The sequence below is a fragment of the Manis pentadactyla genome, chromosome 4 (genome assembly GCF_030020395.1).
Source record: "Manis pentadactyla isolate mManPen7 chromosome 4, mManPen7.hap1, whole genome shotgun sequence".
NCBI classification, from domain to species: Eukaryota; Metazoa; Chordata; class Mammalia; order Pholidota; family Manidae; genus Manis; species Manis pentadactyla.
In genome coordinates, this window is record NC_080022.1 from 67,720,860 (window position 1) to 67,744,732 (window position 23,873).

Genomic DNA, 23,873 nt, shown 5'->3' on the forward strand with positions numbered 1-23,873 from the left:
TCATTTTATTACTCTTCAAGATTGGTTCTTCAGAATTCTCATTAACTAGATCCAAATACATTTATTTTATGACAAAGTTCTCCAACTCTGGAGATCTGGTTGTTGCTAGGATCCTAGGATCCTCAAAGATGTATCTCTCCCAACCAGACAGCCCAGATTATGCTGGAAGGAGAATTCACCTCCCCATAACATTACCTAGAGGCTGCTTTTCTTCTTCTCACCACTCCTCCTCCTTCTTCCAGGTTTGTCTCTCTCTAGAATTTTCTTATATAATTATTTACGATCAGTCTCTTCCCAGCTATCAGCAACATAATTTCTCCAATTAAACATCAACCCCACAAGAGTAGAAAACAGAGATATTTTGTTGTATATCATCAAACCTCTACGTGAGTGCTTAGCCCACAATAAACTCTAAATAAATATTTACTAACATAATGGATAATATTTGTAAACCATTTTGCACATACCTTGTCCATATAAGTGGTTGATAAATAATGGTAAATTTATTAAAGAAGACAGGAATAGATGAAGAAAATATATTCTTCCTCAATGAGAATACTTAATATTTTTCCAGTTATTTTCATATGAATTTACAAATTTAATTCCATTACATTCAAAAAACAGAAATTGGGGAAATAATAATTGCATTAATGAAAAAAATGTAAGGGCTTTCCCTTTGGCCTATCAGATTACACTATTAAGAGCTATAATCAAAATAATGTGCTCTTTGAATAAAAATATATGCATAAAGGAATAGAATACAAAGCTAAAGGATCCATATACATAACAATTTTAGTTTTTGATGAAAGAAAGATTCCATACACTGTTGGTACACTAAAGTTAAATTTTGGAAAAATACAATTCAGTCATATTTGATCCAAGAGTATATAAAAATAAAGTCATAAAACATAAACATTAACTGATATTCATCTGATCTCTGGAAAAGCAAGTGTTTTCTAAATACAAAAGGAGAAGAAAGATATAAAGAAAGGGATTGGCAGATTTGACTAGCAAAAATGAAAAGGTATTGTATGTAGCAAAAGGCAATAAAAATTAATGATACGGAAACATTAGATAACAGTTGTAGAATATATAGTAGTAAAATAAAAGTAACAACAGTATCTATTGCTTGTAAATTCTTAACAAATAGTTTGATCAAATTGTTTAGCAGGTATAAAAGCATAAGGACATAAAAAGAAATTGATTACAGATAAATAGAACATGTTCAGCTTCTCTAGTTATAAAAGAAGTAAATGAGGATTGGCATGTGTTATATTTAGTAAAATAAGAAAATCACGTGATGACATAGCTTTAATTATACCAACTGTCTTTTGTGTTAGTCAAAATTTCTTTTTAAATACTGGCATTTTCATATGTTCACAATTAGTCCTACCATGTATTGTCAATTCGCTTTTCTGAATGGATTTGAAAAACATGTTAAATCAATATTTTAACAACTTTATTAATTATTATCATAGTGATTATAACTACTAATTTTAAGGAAATATCAGAGATATATGCAAAATTTTAAACAACTATACCATTATGTCATTACTTACATCAGTAAAAATTAAAACATGTAAATATCAACAAAATAATTAACTAAATTATCTTCCATAGAAAGAAATATAAAGTCACTAAAGTATCACACACATAAAACACTATTCCATTCTGAAGGAAAATATTCATCGATGTATTGTTAACTGAAAAATATAATTAAAGAAGTACATATCAATATTAAAAATAAAATTAAATAGCTATATTAGGTAGGTAGTTTGGGATAGATAAATATTAATAGATGAAAGATGACAGGTAGGTAGATATAAGTAGATGAAATAAAATTTTAATAAGAATGTTGGAGAAAAGAAAGATATTCATGAGAGATGAAACTTGAGGAAACATACTAAAATTAATATGCTACATTAAACTGTGCTGTTATGGGTTTTTCACATTTTCTACTTGATGTGTGTATTCTGCTTCCTTTTCAATAAATAGACATTACCTTTTTAGTTAGAAATAAATAAGTTAACAACAAAACAATAGTGGTGCAGGGTTGGATAATTAAATATATAATAATGGATAGAATGTGAATAAACAATTTTCTTAGAAGAATTTCCAAGAAATAAATGTGATTATCTTGTGAAGGTAGACTGGAGGGTGTTGTAAGGTAGAAGTTGCAAAGCAGAATTCTCCAGTTTTTCATACTATTCTCTACTCTGAAATTTTTAAAAAATTGTGTACATGGCTTGCTTTTATTCTTTCAATGATACAGAAATTCCTGTTCTTCTAGATTGTAAACATTATAAATGGCTTTAATGAAAAAAATAAAATAGTTAAACAGATGGTCTATCTTCATGCTCCTTAGGTGGCTTAAATTGTGTGAAAATACCCCTTGATTTGTCCCACTTTAAAAAGCCATGTCAATGGAGTACAGATTAAAATGACCCATAACTTATTTAATCAACTCAGAGTTTTCACACATCCTTCAACCATATGCTAAAAATGATTAACTTAATTTGATTCTTTACCCAGCATGTTCTTAGTTTTTTTATTCTTAAAAATAATTGTCAATCAGTGCAAAAGTTTGATGCAGGAATAGTTCTTAATTTGGCAAAAAATGGAACTCATCCAGGGTTTGGTTCAAATTGTGGCAAGGGTAGAAGCAGCCTTCTCAAAGAAGAGCATACCAAAGGAGAACGGATGATTTTCTCTTTATTCCAAAAAAATTATCAAAGATCACCACTGACCAGATATTGTAGTGATATAATTCAATCATACTTCCAATCTTAACTACATTGAAAATAGTTGGCTTCTTTCATCATTTATCGTGCTTTCTTACATTTTACTTCCTCTCTCCCTTCCTTCCTTTTATCCTAATTTTCTTCTCCATTGCTCCTCCCTTTGCCTTCCCCCTCCCTCTCTTCCAACTTATTCCTCCTCCCCTTCTCTCTCCTCTTTCTTCAGTGTTGACCATGCTATATGCTTCTGATTCTGATACACGAAAATGGTTATATTAATACAATGGATTTTGTTGTTAATATTGCTTGTTAAATTAGGGTGGTAAAATTAAGTGCTTCTTGAGGGAACCCAATTTAATTATATTTCAGTAATTATCAATGTTCTCTTTTTGCATTGTTAGGTGCATAAGTATACATACATTAAAAAGGGAAATATCCTTTCCTTACGAAAAATGCCCAAAGATAAATATTGAATGAGTGATGGATTTTGCAAATCACCAGTGGAAGCTAGACTAGTAAGTGAATATTTGATAAGGAACAGATTATTTACATAGCCTCCAAGTATTTCCTCTGAAATTATTTATCATCAAAAGAAACAATGGTAATTTCATAGTAGAGAAACTTAGCCATCATTATGACCTTAAGCAAGTTACCAAAATTGTTATCACCAACATTGGTTCAAATTAACATTCTGTCATTCCCAGTGTGATGCTCTGAAAAAGACATCCCTGCTCTGTCATATTCCTGCCAAAAATATATAACCTGGATCTATTCATGAGGAAACATCACACAAACCCAAAATTAGGGCATTACATAGAATACATGGCCTGCACGATTTCTAAAAAGTCAAGGTCAAGGATAATAAAGAAGGGTTGACAAATTGTTTCAGGAAAAAAAAAGGAATAAAATGAACATGAAAACTAAATACAGTGCTTGATCCTAAACTAGGTCCTGGAAACAAAAGTATCTATAAAAGGACATTATTAAAGCAATTTATAAAACTTGAATAAGGACTGGATTATTAGATAATCATAGTTTATCAATGTTAAATTTCCTGATTATGATCATTGTATTGTAGTACTTCAAATAATATAAAAATCAGCACTACTTTTTACTACTCTTACAACTTTTATGTAAGTTTGATATTTATGTAAGACATTTGTAGTCTTGTTTTTCTAAGGAAAATCATGTCTAAACTTTAAAATTGTTGTTTTCTAGTACCAGAAAATATTTGCTTTTAAATCGGGAATATCTTATATAGATATTATCTTTAAAAACAATAATCACTATAAATAAATAAAAATAAGTTTTCTTCTTTTAATCCTGAAAATTTAGTTGAGGTCCTTAACAAACCAAATTCCAGTAAATAACACAATTAAATGATTATGGAGTGACCTCCTTCAAAATCAGTTTCCTAACAAAATGGATGTTGTATTAGTAAATGAAAAAGTAAATTCAGGCAGACTGGTCTAGCACTTTAAGTTCCCCAGTTGGATTTCTTTAAATAAATATACACATATAAAAGCAAATCCATAGCAGTTATTATAATTTATAGGAATTTAAGAATTGTACTCTTTATTGAATTACAAGTAGTATTTACTATTATCATTGGATTTTTTTTCTTTTCAAGGAAGTAAATTAGATTATCAGGAGACAAACTTTTAAAAAATTAATTCTATAGTTTAAATTAAAAGAGAATTCTTTTTTTTCCCTTTACCTAGAATAGTAAGAAAGTATGTTTGTACTTTCTGGTTCCAAAGTTTTGCAGCTAAAAGGAAAATTAAATTTTTGTGGGTGATCTTGAGATATAAAAAGCATTACTTTCTAATTTAAGCTCTAAGAGGAGCCTCATTTTCCTGGAGGTGGCCAAAGATATTTCAAGCTTTTTATACTCATCACTGAAGCCAAAGGAGTCCCTCCATGTGAAGGAAAATAGATAAGAAAAGGTATCTGTTCTACGAAAGAAAAGGCAAAAATAGATTCAGTCCATAGAGAAAGCTGTGGCAAAAGCCCAATGTTAAATAGAATGAAATTGATTTCCATGAGAGGCTTTGGAAGAGAAAATCAAACTTACCATTTTTTTTTTTGCATTAGCTACTAGAGTTAAGGCCTACATATTATTTTAACTACTGCATTGCCACTTATTTCATACAGTTTTGTCTAATAAAAAAAGGAAAATATATGAAGATACATAGTATTGGGTTTTATCAAGGTTGAACAGTATGATCTCACAGTTTAGAACTTCTTAATAGTTTATGAAAAAGAGGACTATTTTTAATATTTTATTAAAAAAAGAAACAGACTCATAAATACAGAGAACAAACTGGTGGTTACCAGGGGGGAGGGCGATGGGGTGATGGAAGAAATAGGTGAAGGTGAATCAAGAGGTACAAATTTGCAGTGATAAAAAAACTAGGATGGATTGAAAGTTGCAGTGGGAGGAATATAATATGGTTAATAATATTGTAATAACTTTGTAGAGTGCAGGTGGTGACTACATAATCACAGTGAGCATTTTGTAAGGCGTTTAAATGTTCAGTGTTGAATCATTATGTTGTACTCCTTGGACTATTGAAATATTAGTTAACTATAGTTCAATTTAAAAACTAGGTAAATAAAAGAAAGTTTATTGTAGGCAAATTCCAGTGTAAAAAGATAAAAATTTTTCATTTTGTATGTGATACACAAATTACATAGCTGATCTTAATTTCTATCCTTTTGTCCTTTATATCATCAATTCATCTCAAAATTTCAGTCTTACTCTTGTGAAAAGATATTTAGTTTAATATCAAATAGATAATTTGCCTATATTTTTGTAATGAGACAGTTTTTCACCTTTAACTTTATAAACCTTGCACTTAACGATTTAAAATTGATTTTCTATCTACATCTTTGTGTTGGCTTGCTTATTTCTTTTAACTTCTTTTGTCTTCTTAGGGCAGGCAAGTAACTTCCTGGTAGAATAAATAAAATAAAATAAAATAAATTATGAGACAAAGAATTTTAACCTTGAGAGTGGAGACATGTGATTTGAAGAGGAAAGCATGTCCGAGAGAGAAAACCAAAGATCAAGAAATACCCATCTCCGAGAACTATAATACAATAAAATTACACTGAACCAAACTGATGCTTTAGAGATTCAGATCGTCAGGGACATACTGAGTTGTGAAGATGCAGGACAATTCAGAGAACTGCAAATGATTCCCTAACCCCAGGAGTAAAGACTTTGTAATTCTTGTAAGATGGTGCAAATGCTCATGTGGAGATACTCACAAGGATTGAGTTCTATCTATCCTTGAGCTACTTTGAGGTCCTGGTGATATTGTCACTCTTAGTTTAGTTCCCAATAATAGACACAGACCTAAAAATGCCCAACACGTCTTTATTATCACTGTCCATTTTTAATGTAGACTGCCCACATCATTAGAAACTACAATTTTTAAAGAAGATACTACTTTTCTATGTAACTTGAAAATCATTACATGTAAGGCAAAATTGTTAGGGAAATGTAGCTCTATTGATAGAATTCAAGTAAAGCAAGGAATTAGGTTTTTCTGTTAATACAAAGTAAAATGAAAATGAATAAATGGACACATAGCTTTTCAGGATGCACTTTTGTATGTGTGATTACATATATCTTGGTTTGTACGTATATATATATATAATGGTGTGCACATATGCAATTGCCTTTTACATTCCAGAAAAGGGCGATACTGTTTATGGAATGCACACAGAAAATATACATTTCTTTGTAAAGCATTGACTTTGGAATTTAATTTTATAAATATACTGCTTTATGAAAGTAGTTTTTATAAAATGCAAAATTTGTTCATGTACATATAACTGTAGGGATTAAAAGATCTATGCCTCTTAAATTTAATAAGAACTATATTATGTAAAATAATTTTAATAGTGTTGAGTTTGGACCTGTTGCACAATCACAATTTATTTGCCTTTATAGAAAAATATGCTTGGGGAAGATTATTGATAGGGACAAGCATTTACTGTCCTCTTTAATAGATTAAAAATACTATTTAGGAGAGGTTTTTTTTGTTTTTTTTTTTTAACTTAGGAGAGTTTTTAAAAATAAATACACAGGAAGGACAGGGTCATTTATATATCTTCTTCCCTAGACTTTCCTGATACTTAACTACCAATACCTTTTGAGAGCTTGAAAGTATTTTTTGGTACTACATTTTATGATGCTGAGTTTTGATTATTGATTATTTTCACTTGCCATTTGCTATTTCAGTGTTACACTGTACCTTCCAGCCACCCACCACAGAAGCTGATGCCATAGGTGTAAGCAGCAGCAAGTTTCAATCTATTAAAGAGAAAGGACTTCAATATGTAAACATATCTAATCTTACTACACATATACTTATCATTAATGAAAAAATACAGAATATTTTAGATTCCCAGAGGAATACCTGATCATTTTTCAGTTTATATCACTAGTATGATAAAAACAATTTAAAAATATTAATATTCCCTCAGCCTAGAAACTTGATTTGTCTCAGTTCACATAAAAAAGTAATATCCTACAACACCCCTCAGCTTTAGTCCCAGTGGTGAGAGCGTAGCTGTGAAATCTTCCAGGAAAAATAATAATAATCACGACCATCCTAAAGTATCATGTGTACATGTAAGTTATTCATTTTGTAGTTTACATGATTGGACATCTCATAAAAAAGAATTAACATACTTGCCATTTGTAATTACGTGGGAGAACATGAGCTCAAGAAAACGTCAAACGCTCTTTATGATATCAACATCGCCAAAACAATGATGAAGAGGATGTCTTTCACGGCCAGACATTGCCCATCAATCAGCTTGCAGTCAGGAGAAAAATTGACTTTGTCATGATATGGTTCTTAAAGAAAAAGTAATAAATTCTATACAAATGGCAAGCCGGCAGTGTGGCTAATTTATTCATTATCCACCCTAGAAAAATAATTAAGTCATGCTTTCTTTCCCAGTGCTTCATTACAGTTTAACATGCTCCCGCCCCCACCTTTTTTGGAGGCATCAGTAAGAATGCTTATTAAAATAAATTAGCTGAAAAACTTTTAACTCTGTCTTAAAGAAAAACTAATCCATTTTTTCATTGGAAGCAACTTTGATTAAATAAACCCAGTTCCATGCAAAGCAGATTAATTCATTTGGCCACCTGAAGGTTCCAACTCGAAATGATGTACCTGTATTAGTATGAATAATGTGTAATAAGCTATAAATTTATAATTGGTATTAATCACACTAAATGTGTCTTTCTTTGTCTCTTATGGGTGACATTCCTGATTTTTAGAAAAAAGGGTAGATGTGAATGCTACAAATGTGGGTATTTGGTATTAGAGTCATTTTATATGGTATAGGTTTATTTAAAGAATTCATTTTCTACAAAATCTACATTGAATTTCTACAAAATCCTTACTACAAAAGAAGTTCTGATATTTGTGAGACCCCCACAATGTGGATCACATTTAAATCAAACTTTTTCAGAAAATCCAATAGGTAACATTACAAAATTTGGACAAAATGATTGAGGCATTTTCCTTTGGAAGTGAAATTTTTTAGTTGTGCACAGTGCATCAATATCTATCAAAAATATATATTCCCATTTTTCTCTTAATTTTAAAAGGACAGTGTGGTAGATTATTTGCATATATGGCTGCCCTCAATTGTGTTTTTACATGCGTGCCACTCCTTCCATCAAGAGATGAAATTTTTTTCTGCATCCTTTGAATTTGGGGTTTCCCTGTCATTTTCATGGACTGAAAGAGTGCTGTGGAAATGACACTGCATAATTTATAAACCAAGGGCGCTTCTGTTTTCATCTCCTTGAGATCTAGTTTCCATGTAAAGAAGCTCAGGCAAGACTACTGAATACATTAATCACAATCCCAAACAGGTGGGGAGAGAACCTTCCGTGGGGGCCTTGCGCCGTTCCACTCACTGAAACTGAAGGAGAAGCCCACTTCTGGATGACCAACAGGATGTGGAACCAAACTCCAACTCGCTGAATGCAGCAAACCCACAGAATAACTCAGAATTCACCATTTAGACACTAATTTGGGAGATAGTTCGTTGTGAAGCAATAGATAAATGATAATGGCAATGTCTTGTTTAAAATGTGAAAAACAGAAAATAAATGTATTATTGAGCTTTCACTGATACTCCAGAGTTAAAATGTATTGAAGAATGTGGAGTTGTTAATTCTCTCTCCTTCTCAGCTTCCCACATTGGCAATTTATTTATTTATTTATTTATTTATTTATTTAGACTTTCAACATATTTTCTTTTTCTTTTTTTTATTTTGATATCGTTGATGTACAATTACTTGAACAACCTTATGGTTACTAGACTCCCCCTATTATCAGGTCCCCCCCACATACCTCATTAAAGTCACTGTCCATCAGCGTAGTAAGATGTTATAGAATCATTACTTGTCTTCTCTATATATACTGCCTTTCCTATGTCCCCACCCCTCTACATTATGTGTGCTAATCGTAATGCCCCGTTTTTCCCCCTTATCCCTTCCTTCCCTCCCATCCTCCCCAGTACCTTTCCCTTTGGTAACTGTTAGTCCATTCTTGGGTTCTGTGACTCTGCTGCTGTTTTGTCCCTTCAGTTTTTTCTTTGTTGTTATACTCCACAGAAGAGTGAAATCATTTGGTATTTGTTTTTCTCCGCTTGGCTTATTTCACTGAGCATAATACCCTCTAGCTCCATCCATGTTGTTGCAAATGGTAGGAATTGTTTTCTTCTAATGGCTGAATAATATTCCATTGTGTATATGTACCACGTCTTCTTTATCCATTCATCTACTGAAGGACACTTAGGTTGCTTCCATTTCTTGGCTATTGTAAATAGTGTTGCGATAAACATAGGAGTACATATGTCTTTTTCAAACTTGGCTGCTGCATTCTTAGGGTAAATTCCTAGAAGTGGAATTCCTGGGTCAAATAGTATTTCTATATTGAGTTTTTTGAGGAACCTCCATACCGCTTTCCACAATGGTTGAACTAGTTTATATTCCCACCAGCAGTGTAGGATGGTTTGCCTTTCTCCACATCCTCGCCAACATTTGTTTATGTTTCTCTTTTGAATGTTGGCCATCCTAACTGGTGTGAGGTGATATCTCATTGTGGTTTTAATTTGCGTTTCCCTGATGATTAGCGATGTGGAGCATCTTTTCATGTGTCTGTCAGCCATCTGAATTTCTTCTTTGGAGAAGTATCTGTTCAGATACTGTGCCCATTTTTTTATTAGGTTATTTGCTTTTTGTTTGTTGAGATGTGTGAGCTCTTTATATATTTTAGATATCAACCCTTTATTGGATCTGTCATTTATGAATATATCCTCCCAAACTGTAGGATGTCCTTTTATTTTACTGATGGTATCCTTTGTGGTACAGAAGCTTTTTTGTTTGATATAGTCCCACTTGTCCATTTTTGTTTTTGTTTCCCTTGCCCAGGGAGATATGTTCATGAAGAAGTTGCTCATGTTTATGTCCAAGAGATTTTTGCCTATATTTTTTCTAAGAGTTTTATGGTTCCATGACTTACATTCAGGTCTTTGATTCATTTTGAGTTTACTTTTGTGTATGGGGTTAGACAGTAATCCAGTTTCATTCTCTTGCATGTAGCTGTCCAGTTTTGCCAACACCAGCTGTTGAAGAGGCTGTCATTTCTCCATTGTATATCCATGGCTCCTTTATCATATATTAACTGACCATATAGGATTGGGTTTATATCAGGGCTCTCTAGTCTGTTCCATTGGTCTATGGGTCTGTTCTTGTGCCAGTACCAAATTGACTTGATTACTGTGACTTTGTAGTAGGGCTTGAAGTTAGGAAGCGTAATTCCACCTGCTTTATTATTCCTTCTCAGGATTGCTTCAGCTATTCAGGGTCTTTTGTGGTTCCATATGAATTTTAGAACTATTTGCTCTAGTTCATTGAAGAATGCTGTTGGTAATTTGATAGGGATTGCATTGAATCTGTAGATTGCTTTAGGCAGGATGGCCATTTTGACAATATTAATTCTTCCTAGCCAAGAGCATGGTCCTCTTTAATTTCTCTTAAGAATGTCCTGTAATTCTCAGGGTATAGATCTTTCACTTCCTTGGTTAGGTTTATTCCTAGGTATTTTATTCTTTTTGATGCAATTGTGAATGCAATTGTTTTCCTGATTTGTCTTTCTGATAGTTCATCATTAGTGTATAAGAATGCCACAGATTTCTGTGTATTAATTTTGTATCCTGCAACTTTGCTGAATTCAGATATTAGATCTAATAGTTTTGGAGTGGATCCTTTATGGTTTTTTATGTACAATATCATGTCATCCACAAACAGGGACAGATTGACTTCTTCCTGGCCTGTCTGGATGCCTTTTATTTCTTTGTGTTATCTGATTGCCATGGCTAGGACCTTCAGAACTATGTTGAATTAAAGTGGGGAGAGTGGGCATTTTTGTCTTGTTCCTGATCCTAAAGGAAAAGCTTTCAGCTTCTCACTGTTAAGTATAATGTTGGCTCTGTGTTTGTCATATATAGACTTTATTATGTTGAGGTACTTGCCCTCTATATCCATTTTGTTGAGAATTTTTATCATGAATGGATATTGAATATTGTCGATGCTTTTTCAGCATCTATGGAGATGATCATGTGGTTTGTGTCCTTCTTTTTGTTGATGTAGTGGAGGATGTTGATGGATTTTTGAATATTGTACCATCCTTGCATCCCTGGGATGAATCCCACTTGATCACGATGGATGATCTTTTTGATGTATTTTTGAATTCAGTTTGCTAATATTTTATTGAGTATTTTTGCATCTATGTTCATCAGGGATATTGGTCTCTAGTTTTCTTTTTTTGTGGTGTCTTTGCTTGGTTTTGTTGTTAGAGTGATGTTGGCCTCGTAGAATGAATCTGGGATTATTCCCACACTTCTACTTTTTGGAAAACTTTAAGGAGAATGGGTATTAGGTCTTCCCTGTATGTTTGATTAAATTCAGCAGTGAAACCGTCAGGTCCAGGGCTTTTGTTCTTAGGTAGTTTTTTGATTAACAATTCAATTTATTTGCTGGTAATTGGTCTATTCAGATTTTCTGTTTCTTCCTGGGTCAGCATTGGAAGATTGTATTTTTCTAGAAAGTTTTCCATTTCTTCTAGATTATCCAGTTACCATATAATTTTTTAATAGTAGTCTCTCATAATTGTTTTTATTTCTGTGGTGTCCATGGTGATTTTTCCTTTCTCATTTCTGATTCTGTTCATGTGTGTAGACTCTCTTTTTTTCTTGATTAGTCTGGCTAGGTGTTTATCTATTTTGTTTATTTTCTCAAAGAACCAGCTTCTGCTTTCATTGATTCTTTCTAGTGTTTTATTCTTCTCAATTTTATTTATTTCTGCCTTAATCTTTATTTTGTCCCTCCTTCTACTGACTTTCATCCTCATTTGTTCTTCTTTTTCTAGTTTCATTAATTGTGAGTTTAGACTGTTCATTTGGAATTGTTCTTCTTTCCCAGGGTTCACCTGTATTGCAATGTATTTCCTTCTTAGCACAGCCTTCGCCGTGTCCCATAGATTTTGTGTTGTTGAATTATTGTTGTCATTTATCTCCATATATTTCTTGACCTCTGTTTTTATTTTGTCATTGATCCATTGATTATTTAGGAGCATGTTATTAAGCCTCCACTTGTTTGTGGGCTTTTTGTTTTCTTTGTGTAATTTATATCTAGTTTCATACCTTTGTGATCTGGAAAGCTGGTTTGTACAATTTCAATCTTTTTGAATTTACTGAGGCTCTTTTGTGGCCTAGTATATGATCTATTCTTGAAAATGTTCCATGTGCACTTGATAAGAATGTGTATTCTGTTGCTTTTAGATGGAGTGTTCTGTAGATGTTGGTTAGGTCCATCTGTTCTAATACATTGTTCAGTGCCTCTGTCTCTTTACTTATTTTCTGTCTGGTTGATTTGTCCTTTGGAGTGATTGGTGTGTTGAAGTCTCCTAAAATGAATGCATTGCCTTCTATTTCCCCCTCTAATTCTGTTAGTATTTGTTACACATATGTAGGTGATCCTGTGTTGGGTGCATATATGTTTATAATGGTTATATCCTCTTGTTGGACTGACCCCTTTATCATTATGTAATGTTCTTCTTTGTCTCTTGTGACTTTCTTTGTTTTGAAGTCTATTTTTTCTGATACAAGTTCTGCAACTCTTGCTTTTTTCTCCTTGTTAGTTGCATGAAATATCTTTTTCCATCCCTTTACTTTTAGTCTATGTATATATTTGGGTTTGAAGTGAGTCTCTTGTAGGCAGTATATAGATGGGTCTTGTTTTTTAATCCATTCAGTGACTCTATGTCTTTTGATTGGTGCATTCAGACCATTTAAATTTAGGGTGGTTATCGACAGATATGTACTTATTGCTATTGCAGACTTTAGATTCGTGGTTATCAAAGGTTCAAGGGTAATTCCCTTACTATCTAACAGTTTAATTTAACTCACTTCATGTGCTATTACAAACACAACCTAAGGGTTCTTATTTTCTCTTTTTTTCTTTTTTCCTGCTTTTTCTTCCTCATCCATTCTTTGTATGTTATGAATCATATTCTGTGCTCTTTGTCTATCCCTTGTGTGACATCTATTTAACCTTAGGAATACTTCCATCTATAAGAGTCCCTCCAAAATGCACTGTAGGGGTGGTTTGTGGGAAGTAAATTCTCTCAACTTTTTCTTATCTGAAATTTGTTTAATACCTCCTTCAAATTTAAATGATAACCATGCCAGGTATAGTATTCTTGGTTCAAGGCCCTTCTGCTTCATTGCATTAAATATATCATGCCACTCCCTTCTGGCTTTTAAGGTTTCTGTTGAGAAGTCTGATGATAGCCTGATGGGTTTTCCTTTGTATGTGATCTTATTTCTCTCTCTAGCTGCTTTTAAAAGTCTGTCTTTATCTTTGATCTTTGTCATTTTAATTATTATATGTCTTGATGTTGTCTTCTTTGGGTCCCTTGTGTTGGGAGATCTGTGCACCTCCATGGCCTGAGAGACTATTTTCTTCCCCAGATTGGGGAAGTTTTCAGTAATTACCTCTTTAATGACACTTTCTATCCCTTTTTCTCTCTCTTCTTCTTCTGATACCCTTATAATATGAATATTTTTTCTTTTGGATTGGTCACACAATTCTCTCAATGTTCTTTCATTCTTAGAGATTCCTTTTTCTCTTTGTGTCTCAGCTTCTTTGTATTCTTCTCTTATTTCTATTCAATTTACCATACTTCTACTATATCTAATATGCTTTTAAATCCCTCCATTGTATGTTTCATTTCAGATATGGAATTTCTTAATGATTGAATCTCTGACTTAAATTCATTCCTGAGTTCTTGAATATTTTTCTGTACCTCCATAAGCATGTTTATGATTTTTATTTTGAGCTCTCTTTCAGGCAGATTGGTGAGTTCAGTTTCATTAGGCCTTTTCTGGGGTTTGTGAGATTTTGGTCTGAACCATGTTCTTTTGACATTTCATATTTCTGTGTGGTGCCCACTAGTGCCCAGAAGTTCCAGTCTCTGGAGCTGCTCAGCCCCTAGAGTGAGGCTGGGGATAGTAGGAGAGTGGAGCTAGTGTCTGGGGGGAGGAAGATATGTTTCCTGCTTCCTGTCTGCAGTGCCTGTCTCAAGTGCCAGAGCCAGTGGTCCAAGCACACAGGTGTAAGCTTCTGTGCTTTGCATCTATAGCTGTTGTTGGCTGAGCCTCCTTCTGACTGGCCTGATGCCAGCACAGTGATTGCTGGTTTGTGAACAGGTGCTGGCAGGTCAGGAAGAAGGCACAGCAGGCTGCGTATCATAGTGGGGGGCCTCGGAGCTGAGTAAGCAGCCAGGGGGATGGGGTGCCTGAAGATCCTCAAAGTTCCCAATCTGCTGGGCTAAGCATGCCCAGATAACCTTGTCCAGCTCTCCCCTCCCTGGTGCAGCAAGCTCCATCCAAACTCTACTCCTTCAGCAGCCCTCTCATTGCTAGGAATCTTCTCAGACCACCTGCCTTTTCCTTCCTCCAGAGTGGCTGGGTGTGGATCCCGTCCTCCACAAATGACCGCAATCTGTCTCTCAAGCACTCAACCTGTCTGAGCTCCCCAACGTCCAGAACACCACCCAGTGTAGGTTTCTGCCCCTAAAGCAGACCTCCAGGGCTTGGTGTTCAGCAGTTCTAGGCTTCTACCCCCTCCCCCGCTCTGTTTCTCTTCCTCCCACCAGTGAGCTAGGGTGGGGGAAGGGCTTGGGTCCCACCTGATAAAGGCCTTCTTACATTACCCTGTGTTCGTGAGGTCTGCTCTGTTCATGAGGTCTGCCTGCAGTCTGGTTCAGCCTTCTTTCTTGTTACTGTTTTAGGGTTACTTGTAGCAATTAACTATATTTTTATACTATTTGTGATTTTGGGAGGAATTCTCCGTTTCACCTCTTATGCCACCATCTTGAATCTCTTCCCCACTTTGGTTATTAACTCCTTGGCCAGTAACTGAACAATTCCACTAATACGTTTTGTTATTATTAAATAGAAAGGTTTCAGATAGTAATAATCTCCAGTGTGAGAATATACAGACTTTTCTGTTTTCAGTTTTACTGTTCATTGAATTAAGTCCAAAGGGATATTTTGAGGAGAAAATGTGTTTCACAGAAAGAAATATTTAGCAATGGAAAATTACATGTGTTCATTTGTGAAGAGATAAAAGTGGATCAAAGTTTTTATATTTATAAGTTGCACTAAGCCATACTCTACTCTGACTCCAAAGTGATGCATATAGTTTACAATTTTAACCATTGTACCTTTGTGTTTAAAACTTTTCAATAATTCACTATTGGTCTGTGATAATGCTGCCCTCCACAGTATGGCACAGGAAGGTCCTCTTAATCTGTCCCTTACATGTTTGTCTAGCATCATTTCTTTTGACTCCCTATTTTATATTCCAATAATTCTGATCTAGGTAGCCTACATAAATGATTGTTTCTCCTTTGCTTTTGCTTAATTTCTTTTATTTGTAATGTTCCCTCTTTCTTTATCTGCCTAAATTGTACTAATGCCTTAAGACTCAGTTTAGCCATTTCCCCTTCTGTGCAGCTTCCCTGATACCAATGGCCCTTAATACCCCCTCTTGTATCTATACAAGTAGCATTCAGTACACACCTTTCCCAGAGCACCTATCACAGAGTGTTACAATTATGTACTCCCTTGCCATTCTCTCCTATGTGTAAAAGAGAAAAAAAATGGCACAGTGTATGGACATTCAGGATAAGAAAGTCCTAAAACCAAGTGACAGAAGTTGGGTAATTAATTTCCCTTAAGAATATGTAATCTAATAGATGTCTTTTCCTAAATTTTCTATTAGATTTTTAATAACATACCTGTAGCGGTAATGCCATAAACTTGGCAAATTTCAACTCCTTGTCAATTCACTAATGGCTAATTTTGAATAAAAGGTAATGCCAATAGAGTTATGCAGAACAACAAAAGTGTCTTACTATTTCTTAAAATCTTGGGGTGGGATCAACATGATCTTTGACTTCTCAGTTTAAAATTATAATGAATTTTTGAGATTTGTTCATTGAGAATGAGAGGCTATTGAAAAACTTCTTCCTAAAGTTCAAATTGTTAATCTTTGCTATCCCAAATAACCCTGTATCTATTGTTGGGTTTTGGTTCTAAGCTAAGATTTATCAAGAAGAGAGTGGGATATGATGATATGAGTCATTTGTATCATTAATTCAAGCAGTTTTAATACTACTGTCTGGTCAATCAGAGCTTATGCTTTGGTTAATCATAGAAAACCCTTTTCAGCCCCTGAAATCAAAAGATTATATCACCACTGTGAAAAGATTATTTTATGAAGCAATCTTAGCTGTGAAGTCTGGTTTAGGATGAGAGACTCAACACACACATTAATTTTGGTTTGATCTGAAACTCCACAAGCACTACCGTCAAAGGATTAAATTAAAATGTGTGTATGTATGTGTGCATGATCTCATGTGTGTATAACAAGGATGGGAGAAGATGAAAGGAAATAACAGCAACATTTTAGAATTCTGAAGAACAGATGGCTGAATGGTAACTGACTTAGTACAACAAAGAAAATTTAGTCCTCATCCAGCACAAGAGAATACTGAAAAGGAACCTGAACTACAGAGTAAAAATTCTCAAGATGCTTAGGAATTCATATGCCTCCTGGCCCTGGAAGTGGGAGTGGAATGGACGGTTTAAAATAAAGGCTGTCTGAAAACTGCTTGAAGAATATTTGGGTCTCCACATCTCTTTCCCACCATCACACCTGTTTTCTTCCCCTGTCATACTCTCCCACACTCCTAGTCTGGACCATTTTCCCTGGAGATTTAAAATTAAGGGTCTTTTCTGGGAAATGTTGAGCACAGATTTTTTTTTTTGTATCTGATTTGTCTTTACCATGGGTAAATTAAGTTTCTGTTTTCTGCTCCATGTTCTTCCATGTTGGGTAGCCTGAATAGAGCCCCAGTGCAGTTTTTTGTTTTGGCTTCTGACAGCTGAGTATGATTCTTAGGGAGGTAAGAGGCAGAAAATAGAGATTAGCTAATTCTTATTTACCATATTCCCGCTGGACACCCAGACAAGGTCCACCCTGCTGCCCTGCCACATGTTCTGACTCTGATGAGCCCTATCTCTCTAATTAATCATGCTGTTCCCACTGAATTATGAGGAAGGACTTCTATAAACTTTCAGGGAACCTGGGACTAAATAGTGTACCAGCCTTCATTCAATTTACGTTTCCTAGGAGCCTCCAACCAGAGGGTTAAAAATATTAAATTGAGAATTTTGGTAATATTAAACTTTCTTTAAATAAAAAGGCATATGCTTGATACTTAGTTTTATAAAACCAAATAATATGTGATTTGAGGTATGCTTGCATGATAGATATAAATTTAAACAAAATCAAGAAGAATGATTAACACAAAGTTAAGATAATATAAATGTAATCAAGGGAATGGAGGAATGCTAAGGAGCTGATAGTTTTCGACTTTTTGAATCTTGATGGTGAGGATGGAAACATACTTTACTATTATTATTATTTAAACTATATATGTTTTATACCTTTATGATGGATTTTGCAATAAAAGCATGATTTCCATTTCTTATGAATCAAAGTGCATATTTCTTGAACAGTACATCTAAGTATTATATTATTAATAAGCTAGATTATGGTTTCATAAAAGATTTAAACATTAATGAAACATTAGATTGCTAACACTAGGATCTAAATTTTATAATAAAAATATAATAACAAAATTCTCCCTAGTGTTTTCTCCTTGTGAAGGTGACTGTAGCTTTCTTTTAAGAGCTCATAATTTGTTAGGAGTTACAGAATAAATCACTGTGAATGCCACACAAAGGCAGTTTGGAAAGTGGCTGTAGATAGGAATTTTGTAAGTCAAAACTAATTTCCCATTAGAAATGGTCCTATGAAAGGGAGTTGGATTTTGTCCCTTTTTTTTTAATGCAGATGATTTTACAAATCAACTTGTAATCATAGAATGCTTTTAGATTTACAGAAAATCTGTAAAGATAGCACAGAGAATTCCCACACGCCCACACACAATTTCTCTTGTTAGAAGCATCTTACTTTAGTATGGTATATTTGTCAAAATTAATGAACCACTTTTGCTCTACTATTATAAATTAAAGTATGTACTTTATTCAGATTTGCATAGTTCTTACCTAATTCCTTTTTCCTGTTTCACGATTCTCATTACCTTTAGTTTTCATGTCTCCTTAATCTCCTCTTAGCTGTAACAGTGTTTTAGACCTTCTGATGTTTTATGACCTTGGTAGCTTTGAGAAGTACTGGTTATGTATTTTGTAGGATGGCTCTTTATTGGTATTTTGCTGATGTTTATCTCATGATTAGACAGGGTTTATGGTTTCTTTGGAAGAAGACCATTGAGACAAAGAGCCATTGTTATCGATTCAAAACAAGGGACATATTGTCAATATAATTTATCATTGTTGATATCAACCTTGACGTCCCAGTGGAGATCAGGTTTCATGACTCTTAAGTTTTTGTTTTTCCCCTCCCTTCATACGATTTTCTTTGAAAGAAATCACTGTGAAATATGTAGGGAGAAGGGAGTCATTCTCCTTGAGGGCGGCATGTCTACATATATAATTTGAAATGTTTCTGACAGATTTACTTATTTATTCTACATTTTTAATTCAATAATTTATTTATATCATCATATTCTCATGGTTATTTATTTTATACTTTAGATGATAATCCAATACTACTTTATTTTGTTGCTCAAATATGTCCAGCTTCATCCATTGGGAGTTCTTTTAGTTGGTTCTTGTGACTTTCTAAAATACCTCCATTATATTTCTGTTGAATATATGTTACTGAACATCTCCTTTCTTTCTTCCTTCATCAGTAAGAGGTGTTCAATAACATATTTCCTGACCAAGTCCTAGAATCAGCTATATTTCCAAGGAGTCCTGGTTCCTTGTATTAAAAATGTTATTAGAAACCAAGTTCTAAGTGTTAAGTATGCTCATTACTACTGGAGTGTCCTTACTTCTAGGAACTTTCAGCTGACAGAACAAGGAAATATATTTGGGCTCACTAACATATGCTTATAAACATATCTATAAATATGTTGATATATATCCATAGATATGCATATTAATCTAAACATGAGTTCATGCCAATTTCACCAACTCTAACCCATTAACACACAGAACAGTATAGTCTCATTCCTTGCTTATCTGTAATTTCTCATTTTAGCAGTGACAACCCTCATTTCCATCATGCATCATCCGTTTATTCATTTGCTTAATCCCATATGTGTATATGTGTATGTGGTTTATATATGTGTATATGTATATTGGTTTCAAATGATAAATGCATATTCTCATGGAAAATAACTTTTTTAGCTAGAATACAGTTCATGTGTACAGTTTCTTCTTTCCATTGGTTTTAAAGACCCAACTAGTTTTCAAAAGTGGTAGTTAGATTTTGGCCAAGCAACTAATACCTAATTTTAATGGAAATAATACCTAATGCAATTTCTGATCCATCACTCAGTAAGCATTAAGTGATTACCATATGGGAAAAATGTTTTATAAGTATACAGAATGCAAATGATTAATAGGTTTGGTGAGAAAATTTGGTTATCTTAAGAGAGATAATTCTCTAGACCAGGAAGAAAAGTCATGTGTCTGGGGAGTAATGTTACTTTAGGATCTTGTATAGTGCCTAGTTTTCAAGGCATATAACGTTTTTATGGTAATAGTGAAAAATCCAATAATGTAACCTGTATTTAATTAGTAAAGTTTTATAAGGGTTACTTGACATAAGTAAAATCATTGTGTTGGTTAACTAAATTAGTATGTTTATGTTATCAAAACATACTTTTCTCACTTTTCTGAAATTCCCTTCACCAAAACACAAACAAACCTAATACTACAGTATGTATGTCTTCAGTAATATGTCTGCCTGTTTATCATGTTTTAAATTTAATTTGGCAAAAAAGTCAGTTGTCAGACAAATAACTTTTAGAATCCCAGCAGAAGAAGTGATTATCATGAACTTTTCTTATACTCTGTACCTGAACCTTCAGTCCTAATCACTATAATATCTATTTCATTTCAAAGCAAATGCTGCAAAAAACACAACCTATGGAGAAGCTTGTAGAGTGAATAGAGATAAAACTGAAAGAAGAAATGTGTATCAAATTTCATCTTATTACCACTAAAACATCTTGGAATTACATAAAGTAAGGAAAATGATACTATAATTTGGTCCCACAAATTTTCTTTTGACATTTGAAAAGAATTCCAAAGAGGGAATGAGATGCTATGCCATGTATCAGATGCTTTGACATTTTGAAAAACAATCTTCCAAAGTGAATCATGCATGGAAGTGGAGAGAAAGCATACAGAGCTCACCCATGTGGCCTTTTCCTTCCTTCAGTCCCAGTTATGAGAAGTAATTCAGTCCACACCTGAGATAGGTTCCCCAGGGGACCAAATTCTGACAGCAAAACCATCCTTTGCTCTTCTGACTGGAGTGGTGACAGTCAGTTTTCTCTTGTTGTGTCTCTTCACCAGGAAAATGGGAGACATGATTCGCCTTGCCTCCTGGGCTTCTTCAGAGAAATGGTAATTAAATGCTTAACAGTACAGCAGAGATGCACAGGTAATTGTAGAGATTGGTGTTCAGGTGTTGAATTTGATCACTTTTGCCTTTTGCTTCATTAATTTGTCTCTCTGCTATACCTTTTATTTTTCTTTTGTTAAATACACACCAGTGTATATTAATAAAAACTTCTGTAAGTGAATTTTACATCTGGGATCTATCTTAGCAATAATCAAATTCAAATGTTCATATTGTACAATTGAAAGCAAAAGACCAAATAATTTGTATTAAGTCAAAGAGTGATTTCGAAGCAGCCTCAGAAGAGAAACTTGGTCTTCCTAATTTCTAAGCTAGAATTTTTTACTTATGTAAAAATTTTTAAGATGAATCTCCAATACCTGGTGTGTGATCCGAGACGAGCAGCAGTGTAGAGGAGTTCCTTTCTCCCAACAAGCACACAGTCTACCATATATAAAACAAAATACTATATATCAAAATACTTAAAACTTATAAAGCATTGTTAAATAAAATATGCCCTAACCTTTTAGTTTGTCAAATATATCTGCATAACTAGAGATAGGCCAGGTTTGAATTTAAAATTGCTGGACTCATCAAAATTCCAGCCAAGAACTTAGTGATGTGAGTTATGTCAGTCGCTGGCCTAACCTTCTTACACAAAAGTTCCCACACCCCACCTCTCCATGAAAACTCCCCCGTGTCTCACACTATGATGTTTCTTTATTGTACGTATATGGACATCCCAATCCACATCTTCAGTGTCCATCCACACCACATTTCTCCTTTGGCCACCCTTTGGGTTTAAGAGTCCACCTTCAGGAGAGGAGAACTTGTGGCCATTTGAGCCAGGACTCCCAGAGTGCTAGACCCAGAGTGTGTTCAGAGGATAAGAAAATAGCAAACTCTAGGCAGATCCCATTGACCCCACAGACTTTTCAACCTATGGGAAGAATATAAATGGGAAGACCAGAATGGAGCCCTCTACAACTCGGGTCCAATGCAGGGAACTCTCTCACCTGAATTTAGATATGGTACAAGGCTGAGAAGACAGGTGCCAAATAAATCATTGCCTAAATGCAAAAACATACAAAAGAGCCCAAACAGTATGAAACAGAAAGCCTCCTGAATTGTGTGATTAACTCTAAGAAATACATAATAATAGAATATAAAATGATGAGGGTAGAGAGTGGAAGTTACCTTAAACTGGGTGCTCATGACACAGTAACAGATGAGAAACATGGGAAGAAATGACTGAGTAAGATGAGGTAGAAGGGAAAGGAAAATTGTTCCAGGCAGAGAAAATAGTCTAAGAGGAAAAAATGTTTATACAAAGGACTGGAGGAGAAATGAGCTTCCCTGTTTGAAGGAATTTATTTTAGGTTTAGCAAACTTGGCATGCTATATGAAGGGTTTTCCTGACCAAAAAACAAGTGGTGTCAACAACCAGAGATTCCTGAAATAAAATTCCATTATTAAATAAATAGGGAAAGCCAGGTAGTCAAGTCAATATGACAGACCGAGTACCATGTGAGAAGGCTGATTATAGTAAGTTATGTGTCTAGAAGGACAAATGGATCCCACCATCCTAGTAGCAGTCTGGCTATACTTCAAGAAAAGAACTGCTACAAATTATAATGTTGCAACCTGAGTATAAGGCAGCAACACCACATACCTGTAAGATACCAAAAACCAGGTAGGCATCACTAAAATACAGAGTCTGCTGCAATATGCAGAAACAATTTCAAAACTGTACGAAAATGTGATGATTAAGTTTTATGTCTATTTGGCCTGGCTGTGGTACCTAACTGTTTGGTGAAATGCTAGTCGGTATGTTGCTGTGAAGGTGTTATGTGTGTAAGATTAAATCCACAAATAGTTGAATTTAAGGAAAGGACATTGCTCTTGATAATGGGGGTGGGCCTCATTCAGTCGGCTGAAGGTGTGAAGACAAAAGCTGAGGCTTCCCAGAGAAGGAATTCTGCCTCAAGACTACAATAACAACTCTTGCCTGACTTTCTAGCCTGTTGGCCTGCCCTACAAATTTCATATTTGCCAGCCCCAAAAATGTGTGATTGATTTCTCAGAAAAATCTTAACTGATAAAGTCAGTGAGGCACATCTGATTACCAGTTGTCTCTTTTCCTGGTAACCCCTGTCTAACTCAGTATGCTTTCTCAAACTTTTTGAATAATTCATGATAGAGATTTAAAATGGAGATACTAGTCTTTCTGCTATTACCACAAGCAGTTATCAAGAAATTAATCACAAAACTATAGATATGACAACATTTGCCCTCTAAATCTATAAATCTGGTCATAAGGAATAGAGTGAAAGAGCCCTTTAGAACTCCCATATTCAAGTTAGAGTCAAAGGCAATGTTCTGGTCTATGAAACTGTATCTTCTAGTTTAACGACCTAAGCATAATGATTTTCTTTTGCTTGGACATCTCAGATGCCTTTTATAGCACCCTTTGAGAAATATGATAGATGTCCCTATAGCTGAAAACTTTGAACAAATATATAGGCAGATTACCTTACAGCAGCTGTGTCCTAAGAATCTAAGAGACAAGGTCATTTATAAATTACATGGAATTTAAAAGAAAACCTAACTGTTGACTATAGTGATTTTATTATGTTTTAGTAGCTAGAATGATACAGATCTATCTACCTACCTACCCATCTATCTATCTCTCTATCTACCTATCTATTCACACACATACACACACATGAAGATATAGCTATATCCTCAATCCAGAATTTCAAATAGTATAATACATTTTATGTACTTAAGATAGTTATAACCTTCATATACTAATATTAAAATATAATTAAGTAAACAGAGACTTGAAAAAGAGGTAAAAATCAAATAGGTTAAATATCAGGATTAACATAGATACTATCACAATTAAGCTCAAATTTGACTCAGAGTGTCTTAGAATCAAGATCAAATATCTAAGA